The 21,568-nt window shown below is 36.1% G+C and overlaps 1 protein-coding gene across 4 annotated transcripts in view; it reads left to right on the top strand.

Annotated features, from left to right (window-relative positions):
• Nucleotides 1–6,031: 6,031 nt before the first annotated feature.
• The window catches only part of LOC131438215 (neuropeptide F receptor), a 71,078-nt gene continuing 55,541 nt past the window's right edge, over nucleotides 6,032–21,568 (top strand). For all 4 annotated transcript variants that reach the window (XR_009230897.1, XR_009230894.1, XR_009230893.1 and 1 more), the window contains exon 1: nucleotides 6,032–6,921. The gene's annotated coding sequence lies outside the window, so the exon portion shown is untranslated. The remainder of the gene's footprint in view (nucleotides 6,922–21,568) is intronic.

Genomic DNA, 21,568 nt, shown 5'->3' with positions numbered 1-21,568 from the left:
GTGTCATATACCATTCGACTCAGTTCGTCGATATCACAAAATGTATGTATGTGTGTATGTATGTGAAAAATGTCACTCAATTTTCTGAACTCAAATTACTGAATCGATTTTCACAAACTCAGATTCAAATGAAAGATCTCACGGTCCCATAGACTGCTTTTAAATTTTATCCCGATCCGACTTCCGGTTCTTGAATTACAGGGTGACATGCACCAAAAAAAGGAAAAAAATAGGCACACACGTTTCTCAGAGATGACTGAACTGATTTTCACAAACTTAGATTTAAATGAAAGGTCTGTGTGTGAGTATGTGTCCCATAGGTTGCTATTGAATTTAATCATGCTTTTGTAGTGTAAAGTGTGTTTAAAATTCGCACTTCGTCATTTAAAAAAGGGTAAATTTCTTCTAGATTTGGCTCAAAACTTATTCAATTTGTAGGCTATGTTAGTTAGTTACTAATCGAACCAACTTCGGCTATACTGGTTCCAAGTTCCCGATTCCAGAAGAACCGGAAATAGTAGTGAAAAACTCTAAAACGAGACTCTCTCAATTTTCTCAGAGATGATTTGATCGATTTTCACAAACTTTGGCTCAAATAAAAGTTCTTATAGTTTCATAGGTCGCTGTTTAATTTCATCCGAGTCCGACTTCCGGTTCCTGATATATAGGGCGAATAATGTTCAATCGTTTAGTGCGACGATGCAAAAAAAATAAAATTCTTATTAACTTGACATAACTGTTTACAAATGGAAAAGGTTATGTTAGTTTATACCCAAAGAAAGTTTCTTATTTTATTCAAGATAGAAAAAAAAATTCTTGACGGAATCTGATTTTTTTTAGAAATATAAGTAATATGAGAAAGGCATCATTACACCTCTAGGTGGATTAAGGTATTAAAATTGGTTTTAACCTTTAGGTCATTCGCCTGTTCGGGCCAGGCTGATCCTATGTGCTGGGTTGGGATTAGAATCCAGGTGGGCTGCGTGAAAGGCATCGACTTACCCATTACGCTATAGCCGTTCTCCTGCTCTTCACATTAGTTGTTAATACAAAAACATGTTATATTTGCATTAAAAGTAAATAGCTCTTATCTTAACATGGGTCTCTGAAGTCGGATTTCGGGTATTTTTACCCGAAACGCACACCGAACTCGATGGGTGCGGGTCGGATTTGGGTACAAAATTTTGGTCGGGTTTTGACTACCAAAGTTTTTTTGGGTTCGGGTCGGGTACGGATAAAGATTTTCATTTTTAGCGGGTACGGGTCGGGTTCGGGTTTGGAAGAAAATTTATTCTTGGGGTCGGGTTTTGGTACAAGAAATTACTTACCCGCCCATCTCTAATAAGTATACAATCATTTTAACAATGTTTTCTCAATTGAAAAAGTTAACCTTTCAGAGTGAAAGAAAATACCTCGGTTTCAATAAAGGTTTTCAAACTCCTAAGGAAAAAGTTTAAGCTCTCTGCTAAAAAGAACCAACAAACAATTTTAAATTTACCAACGATCTTCTTAAAATAATCAGCATTATTTTTGTGAATGTGTGAAATTTCGAAGTCAACTACTTTGAGTAAAGAATCTTGAAACTATTACTTTCATTATTGGTTGATTTCAGTCCATTCAATGAATCTCGCATTATAAACTGACTGACACCGGAACTGCTGGACTCCGGTTCCGGCATCACCGGAAATAATGGTCCAATTTCGATTTATCAGAGATGGACGAATCGATTTTCAAACATTGGCATTCGAATGGAAGGTCCTGCAGTGTCATTGGTTGGGGAAAGCATTTTAAAGCGTCCCTGCTGGCCAAAATGCCTTTTTGCATTGAAGACTTTTCAAAAGTTTTATCATTAACACTATCTTTTCATAAGATCTTTCTGCTATGAAAGTTTGGCATTTATAGTTTTCTGTAAAATATGAAAAAAACTGAAATATCATTGTGCAGCTTTTCGGTGTAAGGTTTTACTGCGAATAAATGATCATTTTATCCGTCTAAATAGCCTAATGATCGGCTGCTATTTAGTAATTAACTTTTAGCGGTGCTAATGTCTCTATTTACAATATAAAAATAAAAAAAAAACAAAACCATTTCTTTAATATACGAGTTTTCTCATAACACTTACGATTCAACAGGATGCTTCGAGTCAAAATATTGCTTTAAAGATTTATAACGGTTATTTGAACAAAATGTAGCGTTGGGAGGATCATAACTGTTTGTTTGAAATTCTAATTAATTGATTATGCAATTGATTTCTGATGCACAGAATATCTTCTTATCTGCTTTTCTTCTATATCGCCATTTCAATGGGCGAAAAAAACTGAGAATGTGGTAGTTTTTGAAAATGTGTTTGTAAAGGGTGATTTTTTAAGAGCTTGAGAACTTTTTTAAACAATAAAACGCATAAAATTTGCAAAATCTCATCGGTTCTTTATTTTAAACGTTAGATTGGTACATGACATTTACTTTTTGAAGATAATTTCATTTAAATGTTGACCGCGGCTGCGTCTTAGGTGGTCCATTCGGAAAATCCGCTTTTTTATCGACAAATTTTGTTCAGCGATGAGGCTCATTTCTGGTTGAATGGCTACGTAAATAAGCAAAATTGCCGCATTTGGAGTGAAGAGCAACCAGAAGCCGTTCAAGAACTGCCCATGCATCCCGAAAAATGCACTGTTTGGTGTGGTTTGTACGCTGGTGGAATCATTGGACCGTATTTTTTCAAAGATGCTGTTGGACGCAACGTTACAGTGAATGGCGATCGCTATCGTTCGATGCTAACAAACTTTTTGTTGCCAAAAATGGAAGAACTGAACTTGGTTGACATGTGGTTTCAACAAGATGGCGCTACATGCCACACAGCTCGCGATTCTATGGCCATTTTGAGGGAAAACTTCGGAGAACAATTCATCTCAAGAAATGGACCGGTAAGTTGGCCACCAAGATCATGCGATTTGACGCCTTTAGACTATTTTTTGTGGGGCTACGTCAAGTCTAAAGTCTACAGAAACAAGCCAGTAACTATTCCAGCTTTGGAAGACAACATTTCCGAAGAAATTCGGGCTATTCCGGCCGAAATGCTCGAAAAAGTTGCCCAAAATTGGACTTTCCGAATGGACCACCTAAGACGCAGCCGCGGTCAACATTTAAATGAAATTATCTTCAAAAAGTAAATGTCATGTACCAATCTAACGTTTAAAATAAAGAACCGATGAGATTTTGCAAATTTTATGCGTTTTATTGTTTAAAAAAGTTCTCAAGCTCTTAAAAAATCACCCTTTATTAATAAATTCTCATTACTTCAACCGAAATCATTGAAAATTATGTTCCTCAGGCGTATTGCAAAGAAATACCTGCGTTCTCGAAGAAAATATATCAGCACTTTTAGAAATATCTCAATGTTTTCTTAAGAGGGGCATATTATAACATTTTAACCTAACTGCTATATTTTATCCATCGTATGATAGGGTGATGAGTGTTAAAAATGTTCTAATCTGACACTTTTAAGATGCACATAAATGGAGCGTCGTGTTTCACACACACACACTTATATTCAAGAACATATAAAATCATGTGATTGGAAAATTACATGGCCTGAATTCAAATAAAATAAGAAACAAAAGATCAATAGAAACAGTGCGACTTGAACCGAGAAACATTAGATCAAAAAGCACATCGGTTAATCAATTGAACCACAGAAGCATATATCTGCTTATTGAATAATTTATACATATAAACCCATACGTCGGCATTCGGTAGCTGAGTGCAAATTACACTCGGAGCCTGTAAAATTCTGTGCAAGTGGTATATTGTGGTATTTGAAAAATTAAGTAGTTGTGAAACGTATTGTTTGTAGCATTGTGTCACCTGTAAAATGCATAATTTTTTTCTGTGAACCGTCGCACAGTGATGCCTCTCCATACAAAAGTTGGCAAAAACGAAAAATACGTCGATAAACGTCAGCTGGATGATTTTTTTTCAATAATTTGAAATCTCTGAATATATTTCCATCTTGATAATGTATGAAAAATATTCGATTCACCTAAAAGTGACACGATGCACCGTTCGCTATGGACCGGAAAATGACGACTTTTTTTAATAAATTAACTTGCGTATTTTTATGATTGATTAGGAGCTTTAACTAATGTTTCAAATAATGATTAAACCTGTGTGGAAAATGTATACACAGAGAAAAAAAAACTTTTCCTTATATCTTGAAAACATCAATTTTCTCCAGAGGTGCATATCTTAATATTTTTATTTTCTGATATGTTGTAACATACGACTGATGTAGTTTATTGCACTGTGATTGACGATGGGAGAGTAACAATCAAAAAGTGTTTTTTTTTTATTTATAACAAAAATATTAATTTTTGGAAAATTCTCTGCATTTGGCATTTTTTAAGTTTTTCGACTTTATGAAAGAACACAAACACAATAAAATTTGGTTGAACACTACCGCTTTACTAATAATAATTGATTTTTATTATGTTAAAGTATCTTATTAAACTATGTAAAATGAAAAATGACGAAAAAAATTACGCTGAGCAAACATGCGTAAAGTGGTTTTCGTGGTTCGAATTTGGGAATTTTTATATGGACTACAAGAAAGTTCCGAAAGAAAAAGAGAATGTGGTGGGATCAACTGGGCGCTATTTATTATGAGCATGGACAGAGCATTGCATGAAAAGCGGACGCAATATGAAGATCTTAATAGCATAGTATTTTTGCTTCATGACAATGCAAGACTCCATGCTTCGAAAGTTGTAAAAGCTTATTTTTTTAATCGCTTCAATGAAAAGTTCTACCCAAGCCGCCATTTTTTATCTGGCATTGTTCCATACGGTTGCCATTTGCTCCAATCCATGGCGCATAACTTGTCAGGTCAGCTTCAAAAGCTACGACACTACCAAAAATTGGATCGAGGAATTTGTCGAATCTGAGGAAAAGGATTTTTTCAAACGTGGTATCCGAGTCTTAGTGGTAGTATATAACGATGGACTATACTTTGCAATGATACTCTCACTAAAAATCATAAAACTTTAATAGTTTATTCCAACGCCTGATATATTATAAATAGATTTATATAACGACATTTATATAGGTGTTTTATGTTATGTATGTTATGAATATTCTGATTTTTTTTTATCATAAAGCCGTTTATTTAAATTTTACTGACACCGACTTCAGTTACAAAAGTCTGGCCTTTGTTTCTGTGATTTTTATTGTCGACCCCGCAAACTATTGAAAACAACCTATAAGGTGCAGAAATGTGCAGGATCGCATAGTGTTTTATGAAAAGCAGAGAAAAAATGCTATAAAATCAAATACTATTGAACAGTGGCAGCCCTTTCCTACCTATATAGAATTCTAATCGCAAAACATCGTCATTGCGCCATATATGTTGTATGGAAGGATGAAAAGAAAGTTTACAATACCCAATCTTTGAGAGAATATGGAGAGATTATTTCTTATTCAAAAATTTTTATACTTTAAACTGTAATCCTTCACTTATCTGAGAATTCTGAAAAAATAATACAGTGCAGGAAAAAAATAAATTTATTTTTTGGATTTCTGCCACCTTGGCATCACTGTGCGTCGTTTGAAGTAACGATGCAATATACTTTAAAAAAAAATGAAAACTGTTCCAATACATGGGTCTTGTTAGTTGATGGCAATAGAAGCTAAACTGAGTGCTGAAATTTGATCTGTATGGAAAATTCCATTTCTTTTAATTCTACTCCTTTAAGAGACAGCACTGAAAGTTTAGCTCAAAGGATAAATGCTCGATAACTGCTCGCATCTCCCGCAAGTCAGCTGATCGCGGGGGAAATCATTTAGAGTGAATCATTTTTTTTTCGGTTGCCGGGTGCAAGGTGCGCACCTAGAAAGCGCAGGTCAAAACAAACACATTGTAAACAGTTGCCGAACTTCGACCCGAACGGAGTGATGCGCGATGCTTGGTGCTTACGGTTATCCAACTACCGTCAAAACCAAATTCGAGAAACAAAGTTTAGTTTCGCGCTAACCTTCCGCCGGTACGGTTAAGTTTCGGCTTCCTGCTCGGGAAAATCTGAATGATGTTTGAAACCGAGTTTAATGGTGTTCTCTGATGGAATTTATTTGGTTCATTCCAATTTTTCATGTGGCAGGACGTGATCCATCGTGCTTCCGGTGGGTGCCGTCGGTGCTTATAGTTTTGCTTTCTTGCGTCTGATTTGATTACCGAATTTTTCCGTGTCAAGTCTGATTGGGATTTATGAAGTGGCTTTGCTGATGAAGTGTTCCTAGGTATCGTTTGCTTGTATTGCCTTGGAATCAGGTGAAAGTGTTTAATAAGCTTGAGGTTTGCTGAAGAATAATTGAATAAAAGTGCGCACCAGTTGAATAAATTTTGTCACGTCCTGAAAGAGGGGGTGTAAAATCACAATGGATCTTTAATGGAAAATCACTCCAGACTCCAAATCAGCAGACATTGATAAGCATTGGCGTGTACACTTTGAAGGATTAGATCGAACAGTGGTCACGTCGCAGATGCATTCGGTTCCATCTGGTACTGCGAAACATCTACAAATTTATATTTTCGCATAAGATGATAAAGGAAGAATCATATTCCATCCCAGTTGGATCATCAATTGGAACGTGTTCTGGATCAGTGTGATTTTTAGGGCGGAGGGAAATTATTTACGACCGAGCAATTTTCAGTTTTATGAAGTGAAGTGAAATGTAATCCTATTGTTGTTGATTCAGATAATGGTGGTACAGCTCTTGTGGAGGCTGTTTTCGTGAATAAAAAAATTGAATAACGACCAAAGTAGTTAATCCCACAGGACCGGTCCACATTTTTTGTTTGGCTTTGTAGTAGAAAAAAAACACTGCCCCCGGAACCGACAACGGTCGTCATTGAACTTTTGGAGTGTTTTGGTAAGTGTAGTGGATGAATTCTGTGTTGAATTTGCGGTACATTATGATGAGAAATGAAGAAAAAATCCAAAAAAAAAGTTCTCATCCAATGGGGATGGTATAACTTTTGCGAGTAAACGAATGGTGAAAGAAGTATATATTTTGGAGAATGTCTTAATATACTTTCTATTGTGAAGCGTTTTAAATAATGGGTACAAAAACGAATGCTTCTAAGAGGTGGAAGGGAAGTGGCAAAGTCAATTTAGGTTATATGAAATGAGCATAATTGTAATCGTCAAGTGTTTCGAATTAACTGACTGGAATTTTATTCTCTCCTCTGTCTCATTTATTAGGGATGTTGTGATTCTTGTTAATTATACTCGAGCACAATGCTCATGAGTATCTTTCATTTGTGTGTAGCTATTGAATACAATTTTATATACGTAACAGCTGTTGATTGATGTGCCGGACATTTGACCTAATAACTCCGAACAACTAATCTCTAACGGATTTCCAGTAATACTTGTTTTCAGTTTCCAAAAAAAAATTAATTACGTATGAATTATGACTTTGGGTTCTTGCTTCAAGAAGATTGAAATTATTATGAACGGCACTCTGCACGAATTAATAGATGCCGAGTATACAATTTGAGAGGAGGCGTTTGTGTGTGTAAGGCATAGGCTTAGTACATGATTTTTATTTTGGCGAAAAATGATTAAGTAAAATTGAAACGAAATTTCAGTGAAAACTTTTTCCAAAACATTCGATAGTTCTTTTTTTGAATTTCTAAGCATATTTAATTCAATTGTAATTCGTCATTCTATCCATATTAGCTAATCAAGGATTAGAGAACCGAAATGTGGTGAACCAATAGAGTAAAGACTGTTCCAGAAAGTATGGACGCAATTAAAAACCGCTGCCATTTCGCATTGGTTTAGAATCTGTCAATTTTTATGGCTGCGTCCTGCTGTTTGCACTACTTATGCAGTTGTTTATTCGTTTTCATTAATTTGTTTCGAAATGCGTGGACGTTCAGCAGTACAACGTCGAAAAATTGTGTACAAATGGTGCACAGAACGTGCACTTTCACTGAGAAAAATAGCAAAAATGGAAGGAGAAAGTGAAAAAGCCGTGCAAAATGCAATCAGGAAGTTTGGTGAGGATAAAATCTTTGAGGATAAACCGAAAAAGGGTCGAAAATAAGGTCCTGCAAACCCTCAGTTTGATAAACGTATACTGAAGGCGTTCGAGCAAAAGAAGGAGCTTTCAGTTCGGGATGTGGTCAGAACAGTGGGCACATCGAAGTCAAATGTTCTTCGTGCTAAAGATCTTTTGAATCTTCGAACCTATAAGAAGCAGAAACAACCAAAACGTAGTCCAAAACAAGAACCATCGATCAGGCCGAGGGTTCGAAAGCTGTACAATACGATCAATACGATTCTTGCTGGAAATTTGAACTGCATAATCATGGACTACGAAACTTACGTGAACTCGATTACAAATCCTTGCCGGGACCACAATATTATACGGTGCGAGAAGGACAAGTGTTAAATCAGTCCGAGACGACATCGATTGAAGTCGAAAATTTTTGTAAGAAAGCTATGGTTTGGCAAGCAATTTGTAGTTGCGGTAAGGTTTCAAAACCCTTCATCACCACTCATTGAAGCATTGAAGCGAAATATACATCAAGGAATGTTTACAAAAACGACTTCTACCCATGATTCGAAGCCACAAGGATCCTGTTGTCTTCTGGCCAGATCTTGCTTCTTGCCACTACTCGAAATCAACGGTAAAATGGTCATGTCACTTTCGTCCCAAAAGACATAAACCTACCAAATTGTCCACAACTTCGACCAATTGAGGAATTTTGGGCATTAACGAAGGCACATCTTAGGAAACATGTCTCGGCAACCGAAGCCATTCAACAGTTCGAGAAAGATTGGAAAAAAGTGTCAAAACTTGTCGCCAAAAAGTCAGTACGGAATTTAATGAGGAACGTTCGCAAGAAGGTGCGCCAGCTAGTCTACAATGGATAAGTAGCAAACGTTGAGAATAATATTCTGTTGTTGTTGTAGTCTAATATTATCAGTATATCGAATAAAATTTGAATATCTAACACTTGTGAATTATTTACAGCGAAATCAAAGTGCGTCCATACTTTCTGGGACAGTCTTTAGCCATTTTACTGTAGCTCAAAACTGAGCAGCTTTTGAAATGAAACTAGTAATGGAATTTGTTTTAGTCGATGTGAAAACTCGTGACCTGTAAGTAACAGGAAATGTTAATAAATATTGGTTAAGTTATTCTATACATTTATAAAAATAATATGATGTTCGGTCAATTAAACTGCGAAAGATAAGCAGTAATACAAAAAATCGAAAGATCCGAGAATACAAAAATGAATCAGCAGGCTTTAGAAAACTATGTAAACTTAGATTTTCCACTTCGGATGCATCCAGCACCCGACAGTAAAATTATTTGGAGAAAAAACTTGAATGTTAGAAAAAAGACGGGTGTCAATGTCAAAGACCTAACCGGATGACGTGAATACGAATAAAATTAATGGTTCAGTTTCATTGACATTGAAGAATCTGAATTTTGGATCTGGATTTTTGGAACTAAATTTTGATGCCGACTGCTAGACTGGATATTCGATTTCACCAAGAAAGTTTGTCCGGATTTTGTTCGTGAACTAAACACCTATCGCGCCGCGCCCACCCGATGTACTACCCCATTTTCGATTACGGAGTTCTCTCTTGCCCTCTTATCATGCAATAACAATGCACCTGGGTGCGATAAAATCAAATTCAACTTACTTAAAAATCTTCCCGATATGGCGAAAAAGCGTCTGTAGAACTTATTCGACAAGTTTGTCGAGCCGAACTTTGTCCCCCAAGACTGAAGACAAGTAAAAGTTATTGCTATTCAGAAACCGGGCAAACCAGCCTTCGACCACAACTCGTATCGACCGATTGCAATACTTTCCTGTATTCGAAAACTGTTGAAAAAAATGATTCTGTTTCGTCTCGACAAATGGATGGAAACAAATGGCTTGCTTTCAGATACACAATTACAATGCACCTGGGTGCGATAAAATCAATAACAATAACAATAAGCAATAACAATGCACCTGGGTGCGATAAAATCAAATTCAACTTACTTAAAAATCTTCCCGATATGGCGAAAAAGCGTCTGTAGAACTTATTCGACAAGTTTGTCGAGCCGAACTTTGTCCCCCAAGACTGAAGACAAGTAAAAGTTATTGCTATTCAGAAACCGGGCAAACCAGCCTTCGACCACAACTCGTATCGACCGATTGCAATACTTTCCTGTATTCGAAAACTGTTGAAAAAAATGATTCTGTTTCGTCTCGACAAATGGATGGAAACAAATGGCTTGCTTTCAGATACACAATTTGGCTTCCGTATAGGCAAAGAAACGAACGATTGCCTTGCGCTGTTTTCCACAGAAATTCAAATGCCATTTGCTCACAAAAAGCAAATGGCATCAGTATTCTTAGACATAAAGGGGGCTTTTGATTCAGTTTCCATAAAAATTCTTTCGGAGAATGCTGCACAAGCATGGTCCTTCCCCACTTTTAAACAACTTTTTACACAACTTATTGTCTAAAAAGTGCACGTTTTTTACACACAGACTTGACAACCTTACGAATTACCTATATGGGCCTTCCCCAGGGCTCATGCCTCAGCCCCCTTCTTTACAACTTTTATGTTAATGGCATCGATGAATGTCTTGAAAACTCTTGCACGTTAAGGCAACTTGCAGATGATGGCGTAGTATCTATTACAGGAGCCAAGTCTACAGATCTGCGAGGACCATTACAACTACTTTGGACACTTTGTCTACATGGGCTCTACAGCTGGGTATTGAATTCTCCACGGAGAAAACTGAGCTGGTAGTGTTCTCAAGGCAGCATAAACCTGCACAACTACTGCTTCATCTAATGGGTCAAACCACAGCTCAGGTTTTCACATTCAAGTATCTCGGAGTCTGGTTCGATTCCAAAGGAACCTGGAGATGTCACATTAGGTATCTGAAACGAAAACGCCAAAAAACTTGAAACTCGAATTTAGCTACTTATTGTGCTAGGGCACAAAACCGTTTTTATTATTTTAACGTTTCGTCCTTGACTCATCAGTGCAGAGCAGTTCAAATTGAACTGCTTAGTGCTAAACTCGGCAGTTCAATTTGAACCGCTAAGCAGACGTAAAGCTACTTACAGAACACTTTTTGTTTTGCAACGAAGTGCAATGTCTTTTCTGTTTGGAGTGTATATGACTAAATGTGAATCTAATTCCTTCTTATTTTTGTTTGGAGTGTATATGACTAAATGTGAATCTAACTCCTAGAAATGTAACAATTATTGGGAGATGCGCATGGTTTTAGCTAAGTAAGTTGATCTTTTAATTAACAGCAATTTTTCAACAGATGGTTAATCTGCTTATTAATGAAGACTTATGACTCTTGAAACACATTGGAGTGGAAGCTTTACGTAATGGACTATGTTGGTCAAATATTGACCGCTTACTTCAATCCAGATGTGGAAAAATAGCAGAAATATCAACAATGTATGCCACACTTTATTTCGATATAACTTTAAAACAATAACTCGAGTTATTTTTAAAATCGAAATGTCTGGCTTCAAATTAAGTTTTATTCAAACCAATTTGAAAATAATCAGAATAAATTTGGTTTTCAAATCTTCCTGCATTAATCGTCATTCAATCTTCGCTGAATGCAAAAAGAAAATCTGCAAAATCTTAGTAAGTCAACGCCCTTTTTGGAAAGAAGAGTAGTAAAATAAAAATAAAACAATATTTCAAACTTGTTGTGCAGGAAAAGTTTTGAATATGGTTTTGTAGGTACCATTATTCCTGCTGCATCAATAATTCAGCATGTGTCGCTTTTGTATAATTATATTAATTACTGGTAGTGAGTGCAGTATAAGATTGCACTCCTAATTTGTTAGATAGAAACTGCAAGGTCATCAACAAGACAAACGCTTCCCTGTAAATAGAATTCCTAGAAGCCAACGAACAACATCATCTGATCGAAAAAGTTTTTCATCATCATCAGTCAGATCAGTGTAGTGATATGACATCCTTTTTCCTGCTTTCAACTTGTGCTCCTTGCATCCATGTGGAGGAAGGGTGGTGAACTCGAACTCCGTCGAACGAAGCCTGAGGAAATTGCCAATGTCACGCTGAGTTTCGATCCATTTTAGTAAGCTTATGGATAACAGATTGTGTTTAATTAAGTCGCAGGGTGAATCTTATTGATTTTAGGCTAACCACAAGTCTTAGGCAGATAAGAAAGATAGCTTTTCATTCCCCCCAGTAAGCTATTGATCCAGTGAACAGTTTAATGTACTTTTGTGGTTGAAATTGGATCTGATTTTTCTATCCGCATAAAGTTGTCACAAGCACGGGGTTCGCCGGGGTTCGCCGGGGCTCCGTAGCAATCATACTGCTGGATTCATTGAAATGAGACTGAATGACATTTTGAACACTTTCACAACACAGTTTTCACAAGGAATCTATAATTTCGGTACTGGAAGATGGACTATGCTAAAATTTAATAACAGCTTCTAGGTCTGTGAAATTTATTTAAATCGAAGGAAACATGTGAAGCCATCCTAGGAGCACGGAGTGATTTTGTCTCTGACAGGACATTGACGACAATTGGATTTATAGTTTCCATCACAATTAGAGCGTGAACAGTTTTCTGTGGTTTCATTCATTGGACAGATGTCTTTTGAGTGCGAATTATCGCAAGTCAAGCAGCTTGTATCATTATGACAATCATCAGCCCGGGTAGCAACAACATTGAGTTGATTTCAAATTGTTCACTGGGGACGGCCATAGCGTGATGGTTAAGACCATCGTCTTTCACGCAGCCTACCTGGGTTTAATTCCCAATCCCCCCACGCACATAAGGTCAGAAAGATTTTCTGTCCCTAGAGGCGTGTGTCTTAAAACTTCTGAAATAGAAAAAAATGGCTCGCTTCATTTTGATTGAAGCATAACAGATGAAATTCCTGGAAACTTCCAGATCCGCGTAGAGCTATAGCAAAATTATGGATGAGAATACTTCGCCGAGAAAATCATTTGTTATGCACGTGTACGAAATTATCCGAAAGCAGATAAGCCTTTTTGGATGTTTCATCCTTTCAGTTCAACTTCCGTTGCAAGAAATAAGTAACCTTTTGTTCTTACCGTGTAAAAGGAGATAGATTGTAATACATTCTGCTAATGTTGGATCGATTCAGTTGAACTCTACTTGAGCTGTAACTTTTACAAAAATAGACTGAAGTGCCTAATCCTTTCCTGACGTAGTTTATGTTAGTTGATTTCCAAACGAACTGACTTCGGCTAAAACGGTTTCGGATTCCGAAAATACCGGAATTAATATTAAAACCCTTCTTAATCCACCTAGTGGTGTGATAATGCCTTTCTCTTCTTTCATAACAGTCTCATGAAAATGTATTTCATAATTTTATTAAATAATTTCGGATACTAATTTTGACAACAATTGATGCAGATTGATTCGAATAGTTCACAAAAGCATGCTTCAGTGTTTATGTCACACAGTCAGCATCATTTTTCCAAACTAGTGCTTGACATTTGCGTTGCCTATTTGTAATCAGTGATGCTAATCTAAAAAAAACCCATCTTAATCCACCTAGTGGTGTGATAATGCCTTTCTCTTCTTTCATAACAGTCTCATGAAAATTTGTTTCATACTTTTATTAAATAAATTTAGATACTAATTTTGACACCAATTGATTCAGATTGATACGAGTAGTTCACAAAAGCATGCTTCAGTGTTTATGTCACACAGTCAGCATCATTTTTCCAAACTAGTGCTTGACATTTGCGATGCCTATTTGTATGAGAACAGTGATGCTAATCTAAAAAAAAGCCTTCTTAGTCCACTTAGTGAAATTTTCATATATCTTGAAAAATCACCATAGGGGGGAGTACATGAAATTTTCGAAATCGAAAAAAAATTTTTGATGCCAAAAGGCTTAGAATGGCATGAGACGTCGAGATTTAGTGTCATCTCGAAAAAAAATTTTTTTGAAAAAATCGACTTTTTGGGACTTAGAAAAAATATGAAAATTTTTCTAAGTCTCAGAAAGTTGATTTTTTCAAAAAAAATTTTTTTTGAGATGACACTAAATTTCGATGTTTTATGCAGTTTTAAGAGTTTTGGCATCAAAAAAAATTTTCGATTTTGGAAATTTCATGTACTCCCCCCTATGGTGCTTTTTCAAGATCGATAATTGTCAAACCTTTACCACCGGGCAGCACCCCTTAAGCATGTCCGATTTAGGTCAAATTTTGCATGAAGGCTTTTTTCGAGGTGCTTAAACTTTTGAGCACTAGAACTTAACGAAAATAGAGGTGATCCCAAAATTTTGGCGCCCTTATATATAAGAGCGGTAAAAATCAACGTGTTTTGTCGGTTACGTCACTTATACAATCATATATCTGGAACCAAAAGTCACAACCATTTGATCTTCGAACTTGATCAATGGCACGACAGTAGCTTTCAAACGAGCCCAAGTTTGTTAAAATCGGATCAGCCATCTCTGAGAAAATTGAGCGCGTTCAAATACAACGCTTTTTGTCGGTTACGTCACTTATACAATCATATCTCCGGAACCAAAAGTCACAGTCATTTGATCTTCGAACTTGATCAATGGTCCGACAGTAGCTTTCAAACGAGCCCAAGTTTGTTAAAATCGGTTCAGCCATCTCTGAGAAAATTGAGCGCGTTCAAATAGCACGATTTTTGTCGGTTACGTCACTTATACAATCATATCTCCGGAACCAAAAGTCACAGCCATTTGATCTTCGAACTTGATCAATGGCCCGCCAGTAGCTTTCAAACGAGTCCAAGTTTGTTAAAATCGGATCAGCCATCTCTGAGCAAATTGAGCGCGTTCAAATACAACGCTTTTTGTCGGTTACGTCACTTATACAATCATATCTCCGGAACCAAAAGTCACAGCCATTTTATCTTCGAACTTGATCAATGCCCCGATAGTAGCTTTCAAACGAGCCAAAGTTTGTTAAAATCGGTTGAGCCATCTCTGAGAAAATTGAGCGCGTTCAAATATCTTCGAAAAGTGCACACACATACACACACATACACACACACACACATACACACACACACATACACACACACATACACACACACACACACAGACATTTTCCGATCTCGTCGAGCTGAGTCGAATGGTATATAACACTATGGGTCTCCGAGGCTCCGTTCGAAAATCGGTTTTTCCAGCAATTCTAATACCTTTCTATAGAGAAAGGCAAAAAGCTTTCTTAGTCCACTTAGTGGAATTTTCATATATCTTGAAAAATCACCATAGTATATGAAATTTTCGAAATCGAAAAAAAATTTTTGATGCCAAAAGGCTTAGAATTGCATGAAACGTCGAGATTTAGTGTCATCTCGAAAAAAAATTTTTTTGAAAAAATCGACTTTTTGGGACTTAGAAAAAATATGAAAATTTTTCTAAGTCCCAGAAAGTAGATTTTTTCAAAAAAATTTTTTTTGAGATGACACTAAATTTCGATGTTTTATGCAGTTTTAAGAGTTTTGGCATCAAAAAAAATTTTCGATTTTGGAAATTTCATGTACTCCCCCCTATGGTGCTTTTTCAAGATCGATAATTGTCAAACCTTTACCACCGGGCAGCACCCCTTAAGCATGTCCGATTTAGGTCAAATTTTGCATGAAGGCTTTTTTCGAGGTGCTTAAACTTTTGAGCACTAGAACTTTACGAAAATAGAGTTGATCCCAAAATTTTGGCACCCTTATATATATAAGAGCGGTAAAAATCAACGTGTTTTGTCGGTTACGTCACTTATACCATCATATATCTGGAACCAAAAGTCACAACCATTTGATCTTCGAACTTGATCAACGGCCCGACAGTAGCTTTCAAACGAGCCCAAGTTTGTTAAAATCGGTTCAGCCATCTCTGAGAAAATTGAGCGCGTTCAAATAGCACGATTTTTGTCGGTTACGTCACTTATACAATCATATCTCCGGAACGAAAAGTCACAGCCATTTGATCTTTGAACTTGATCAATGTCCCGACAGTAGCTTTCAAACGAGCCCAAGTTTGTTAAAATCGGTTGAGCCATCTCTGAGAAAATTGAGCGCGTTCAAATATCTTCGAAAAGTGCACACACATACACACATACACACACATACATACACACACACAGACATTTTCCGATCTCGACGAACTGAGTCGAATGGTATATAACACTATGGGTCTCCGAGGCTCCGTTCGAAAGTCGGTTTTTCCAGCAATTCTAATACCTTTCTATAGAGAAAGGCAAAAACTATATAACTAACAGTCATCTTTCTGAGAATTTTACGTTTTCTTCAAACCCCAGTAACATCTTTAAGTTTAATAAACACTTGTACTAGTATTCAGTATTGAATCATGAATCTATCGCCTACTGAAAACAACTGTAAGATCATATTTCGGATTATAATCAAATTTTTATTTGTCGAATGTCGTAGAATTGCAGAAATTTTTCGAGATAACACCAGATCTCCACATTTCATGCAATTCTAAGACATTCAGCATTCAAAAATGCCACTAAATCTCGACGTTTCGTGTAATTCTAAGACAATAAGTCATATACATGATTACATCTCCCGAACCGGGAATGTTTGACATAAAGTTCATTATATCTCCGGAATCAAAATTTTACCTTCGTTGGCTCGTTAATCGTTAGCCTAATAGTAACATAGCCTAAGGTTATTAAAATCAGTTTAGCCGCCTCTGAGAAAATTGAGCGGTAGAAAAAACAACGCACTCTGTCGGTTATGTCACTTATACCATTCATATCTCCGGAAGCGGAAGCGACAGCCATTTGATCTTTAAACGTAATCAATAACCTAATAGTAGCATTCAAACGAGTCTAAGTTTGAGAAATCCGGTTCAGCCATCTCCAGATCTTCAGCCAGAAAATTGAGTGGTGAAAAACAATGCGTTTTGTCGGTCGCAGAATGCAAGTTGCAGTCGAAACCAGTAAAATTCATGCTTACTTCAATCTTACGTTAAGTAATTACAAATGAAATTTTCCGTCATTTGATGAATTACATCGTATGAGGGATTGAGTCACCTGTAAAATTCATTTTTTTTTGGTGTGCACACATAGACATTTTCCGATCTAGTCAAGCTGATTCGAATGGTATTTAACATTATGCGTCTCCGAGGCTCCGTTCGAAAGTCGTTTTTTTTTCAGAAATTCGATTACCTTTCTACAGAGAAAAGTAAAATACAAACTTATTTTACGTTTTCTGAGACCTACATATTAGAGCATAAAAAATAAATGCTTTTTACAGTTAATCGAACAGTTTAATTAATACATTAAACTTGATTTATTTTGAAATGCCGAAACATGTAAATTTACTGTTTTGCTTCAAAGGTGGCGTTTGTTTGGTACAAATTTGAATAATTCTTGTAAAATTAAGTCATTTTACGAATTACGTTCGATTGAATTGTGTCTTATGTGGATTTTCGTTACCTGTGAAAAAATGGCGATCAGTGACGCGGACGAGAAGAGCTCACCATTACCAATCGGGCATTATTTCCCACACGCAGAGAAATGGAGCATGTTTAAAATAATAAAACTGTTGATAGATTTTTAAATTCGGTTTATGATAATTTCTAGCTAGAATATGATTGGTTTGAACTAATTTCTCCCTTAAACATCTAAAACGTTCTCTGTTTGATTTGATTACAAATTTTGGTCATGTCAAATGAAAAGAAATATTTGTTCCGGCTGACTTTATTGTTGAAATAAACTACCTATTTATTAAATGTCAATCAAAGTTGAAGCAATGTCTTTGTTGATGTAATCCTGCTATTCGGTTCAATTTATCTAGGATCTTATTTGGGTAATTATACAGATAAGTTTACTGTTTTAATTAATCGTATTAGTTTTATTTCTTATACACAAGAGCAATTTTTCCCCGCACGAATAAACCAGAGCATTTTATTTTTCCACAGATAAAGTTTACACACATTCAAGAAGTGAAATTTTATCTGCTTCTTTCAACAACTCAAACGTAAGAGAGAGTGTTCGGTTACCAGCACCCCTTTATTTTGAGCTCATAACGTCTGACTTAGTGCACATTATGCGGACATCTATACATCAATGGAAAGCTAAAGTTTATAGCTAACAACTGATGAAGAAACTAAGTTGATTCATTTGATTGAAAAAAATTTATTAGCACTTTAGTAAAGTGATAAATTTTGGCAATTTCAGAAAAAGGTGTTCGGTTGCCGGCACCCCAAGAAATTCCGGGAAAATATAAGTAAAGAATGCAATTATTCAAAGGAAAACCAGAATTTATTATTTTCGGAGGTGTTTTGGACAAAAGTCTTCATTGTCTGATGGTGACTTCGCCTTGGCTCTCTTGGTCGAATATTTGGATGGTGGCGCCTTTGGTGTTAATTTGACCGGTCTTCCACGTTTTTTCTTAGCCGGAGCATCTGCTATATGAGCAGCTTGATGTTTGTTTCGGCAGCAGCCTGCATATCATTGACAATGTTTCATTATTTGTCGAAAAAAATAAGGGTGCCAGTAACCGAACACCTTGGGGTGCCGGTAATCGAAATCGGTAGACATTTTGAAAATGCAAAAAAAATCTTCGGTTGGGAAAATTTCGATAGCATCCGGTATAAAATCACGAAATAGGTCGATTGCACCTCATAAATATTCAATCCACTCACCTTTCCGATTGATGCTCTTCAATTCATGGTACTATAAAAAAAAATTTGTGTTGATTTTCACGCAATTAAAATTTATTTTGTGCGCACCAAAAAGTACACGCGACTGATTGCTTCGCAATTAGGCACAAACAGATCGTGCTGCTATTACACGCACGCATGACATTTGTCGGAATGACGCTATCTGCTTTCTGTCCAAAGTTACGGTGGGGTGCCGGCAACCTGGAAGGTTATTTATAACATTTTGGAACATTGCATAATATTACATAACACTTTATTTTTACAAAAAAAAAACATCACTATTTTTCACCTGGAGCTGTTTAAATGGTTTAAATAACTGTGATCTTTCCTTTCTTCAAATTAATGACGCCAGAACTATCGTAGCTGACGTCATTAGAAGTACTTCTTCGAATAATCAGCAAACCATTGATGAAAAAGAACTAGTGAAACAATTGCGAGAAAAGCCTGTTTTTTTATGTAAAGGCTGACAAGGGAAATAAAGTAGTTATTATGGACAAACAAGATTATGACAACTTAATAACCCAAAAAATTAATGACGGTCCTTATAGGAAACAAAGAACCGATCCCCTTCCTGAAATTATCAAAAAAGTGGATAAAACTCTTCTTGAATGTAATCCAAACTTCGATATCAACCTCAATTACCTCAAAGTTCCTAACCCTTCTTTACCCAAAATCAAAGGACTACCAAAGTTCACAAACCTGGTAACGAAATAAGGGAAATTATTTCTTCAGTGGGAGCCCCTACCCAAAAAATCGCCAAATGGCTAGTAAAAGAATTCCATTCTATGCCAAAAAAATTTTTCAGTAGATCAGTCCCCAACACACAAGAATTGACGACTCAACTTCAGAACTCGAAGAAGACGAAATAATGGTGTCATTCGATGTAACCGCCTTATTCCCAAGTGTCCCGGTGAAACACTCAATCAATCTATTAGAAGATTGGTTACTTCAACAACATAGTAACAGTTTATGGAAAAGCAAAGTAAGGTCATATCTGAACCTAACTCGGCTTTGTATGGATGTAAATTACTTCAAATTCAGAGGCGGATTTTATAAACAGTTACAAGGGGCACCAATGGGTAATCCGCTCTCCCCGTTTTTATGCGAATTGTTTATGGCAAATCTTGAAGAACTTTTGAAAAACCAGGGATTATTACCTAATCGCTGGTGGAGATACGTTGATGATATATTCTGTATCATCAAACGCAATGATTTATCAACTTTCTTACAAATGATTAATAACTTACATAAAAACATTAAATTCACCTATGAGCAGGTGAAAGACAACAGTTTACATTTCTTAGATATCCTCATTGTCAGAGAGGCAAAAACCTCAAATTTCGAGATATACAGGAAGCCAACCAACACAGATCGGGTCATACCAAATACTTCTAATCATTCCCACCAACACAAAATGGCAGCTTTCCACCATATGATTCACAGAATGCTGACCTTACCCCTTAAGAGAGATGCTGCAATAAAAGAGAAAAACTTCATTTTCGAAATTGGAAATCTCAATGGATATCCGGAGCGTTCAATCCAAACAATCCTCGACAAAAAATTAAGATTGTTGAAAAAACAATCACTTACAACTCTGCCTCCCCTATCGGAAAATTTAAAAAGAATATCGGTGGACTTCAATCCAAACATTGCACATCCATTGAAATCAAAACTAAATAAATTTGGTTTGGATTTAGTATTCAGCAGCATGAACTGTCAATTGAAAAAATTTACTAGGTTCTACAAAAGATCCTACGGATAATTCGAAAAAATCTGGGGTATACAAAATCTCGTGTTCTCATTGTGATAAAATATATATTGGACAAACAAAGAGAACTCTAGACATCCGTTTCAAAGAGCACGTCGCTGAAATAGCGAAAGCATCTAAAGAATTAGAGAAAGGACTACCACATCATTTCAAGTCAAAAGTAGCCGAACATGCCTTTTCTGAAGATCATGAACTCACTACCAACGACATAAAAATCATAAGACAAATTTCCAACCCATGGAAATTAGACACAGCCGAAAGTTTAGAAATCTTCAAAAATAACTCCATTTCTTTATTAAATCGTGACCAAGGAAATAAGCCCTCCTGGCTATTCAAGTTATTACCTAAACATAAGATACAAATAGATTTAGGTAATACTTAATCTCTTAATATCCTACTTCTTCAGTTTGTTGCCCTCCGCTGACAATCAAACTACCTTCCTACCCGTTTGTTACTATCTGTTTCTTCCTGTTTTTACCCGGTGACAATAAGACATTTCGTATGAAAGGAGCAGCATTACAGCATTCTTGCAAACAAACTTATAAAACCGATACACTGAAGAAGGATGTAAATAACATTCCGAAATGCGCGTATCTGTATTGTAACGTTTGTTATGCTTCATTAAAGTATAGTGACTTTGTGAAAGTGTAATAACGTGACAGTGAAATAGTGGAATTAAATGGTACATAAATAGTGCAACTGTTGAAAAAAACATGTTTGATGCAGAGATCTTGAACGGACCGATGAAGCACCAAATCATTGAATACTAATTAGAATACCAGGGTTTGTTTAGAGTGTGTGAATAATTCGATTCTATCTCGACAAAAGAACCAAGTTGAGAATTTAAAAATGATTATAAATTGAAATAAAACACTAACATAAAAAAATATTTTTCAAATAAGTTTGAAAGAAATCATTTTGTTTTTGTAAAATTACCAAAAATGTGTGATTATAATAAACAAAAGCGTTAATTGAAATAGCTGAATTTAAGTTCATTTATTCCAAATAAACATTTTGTAAATTTAAAGCTCTACAATTGTTACCTTTAACAAGATTTCGTTCGTTTAAGACTGTTTGTT

This window comes from Malaya genurostris, chromosome 1, assembly GCF_030247185.1.
Source record: "Malaya genurostris strain Urasoe2022 chromosome 1, Malgen_1.1, whole genome shotgun sequence".
NCBI classification, from domain to species: Eukaryota; Metazoa; Arthropoda; class Insecta; order Diptera; family Culicidae; genus Malaya; species Malaya genurostris.
Note: the sequence above shows the minus strand (reverse complement) of the source record. Positions and strands in the feature narration are given on the sequence as shown.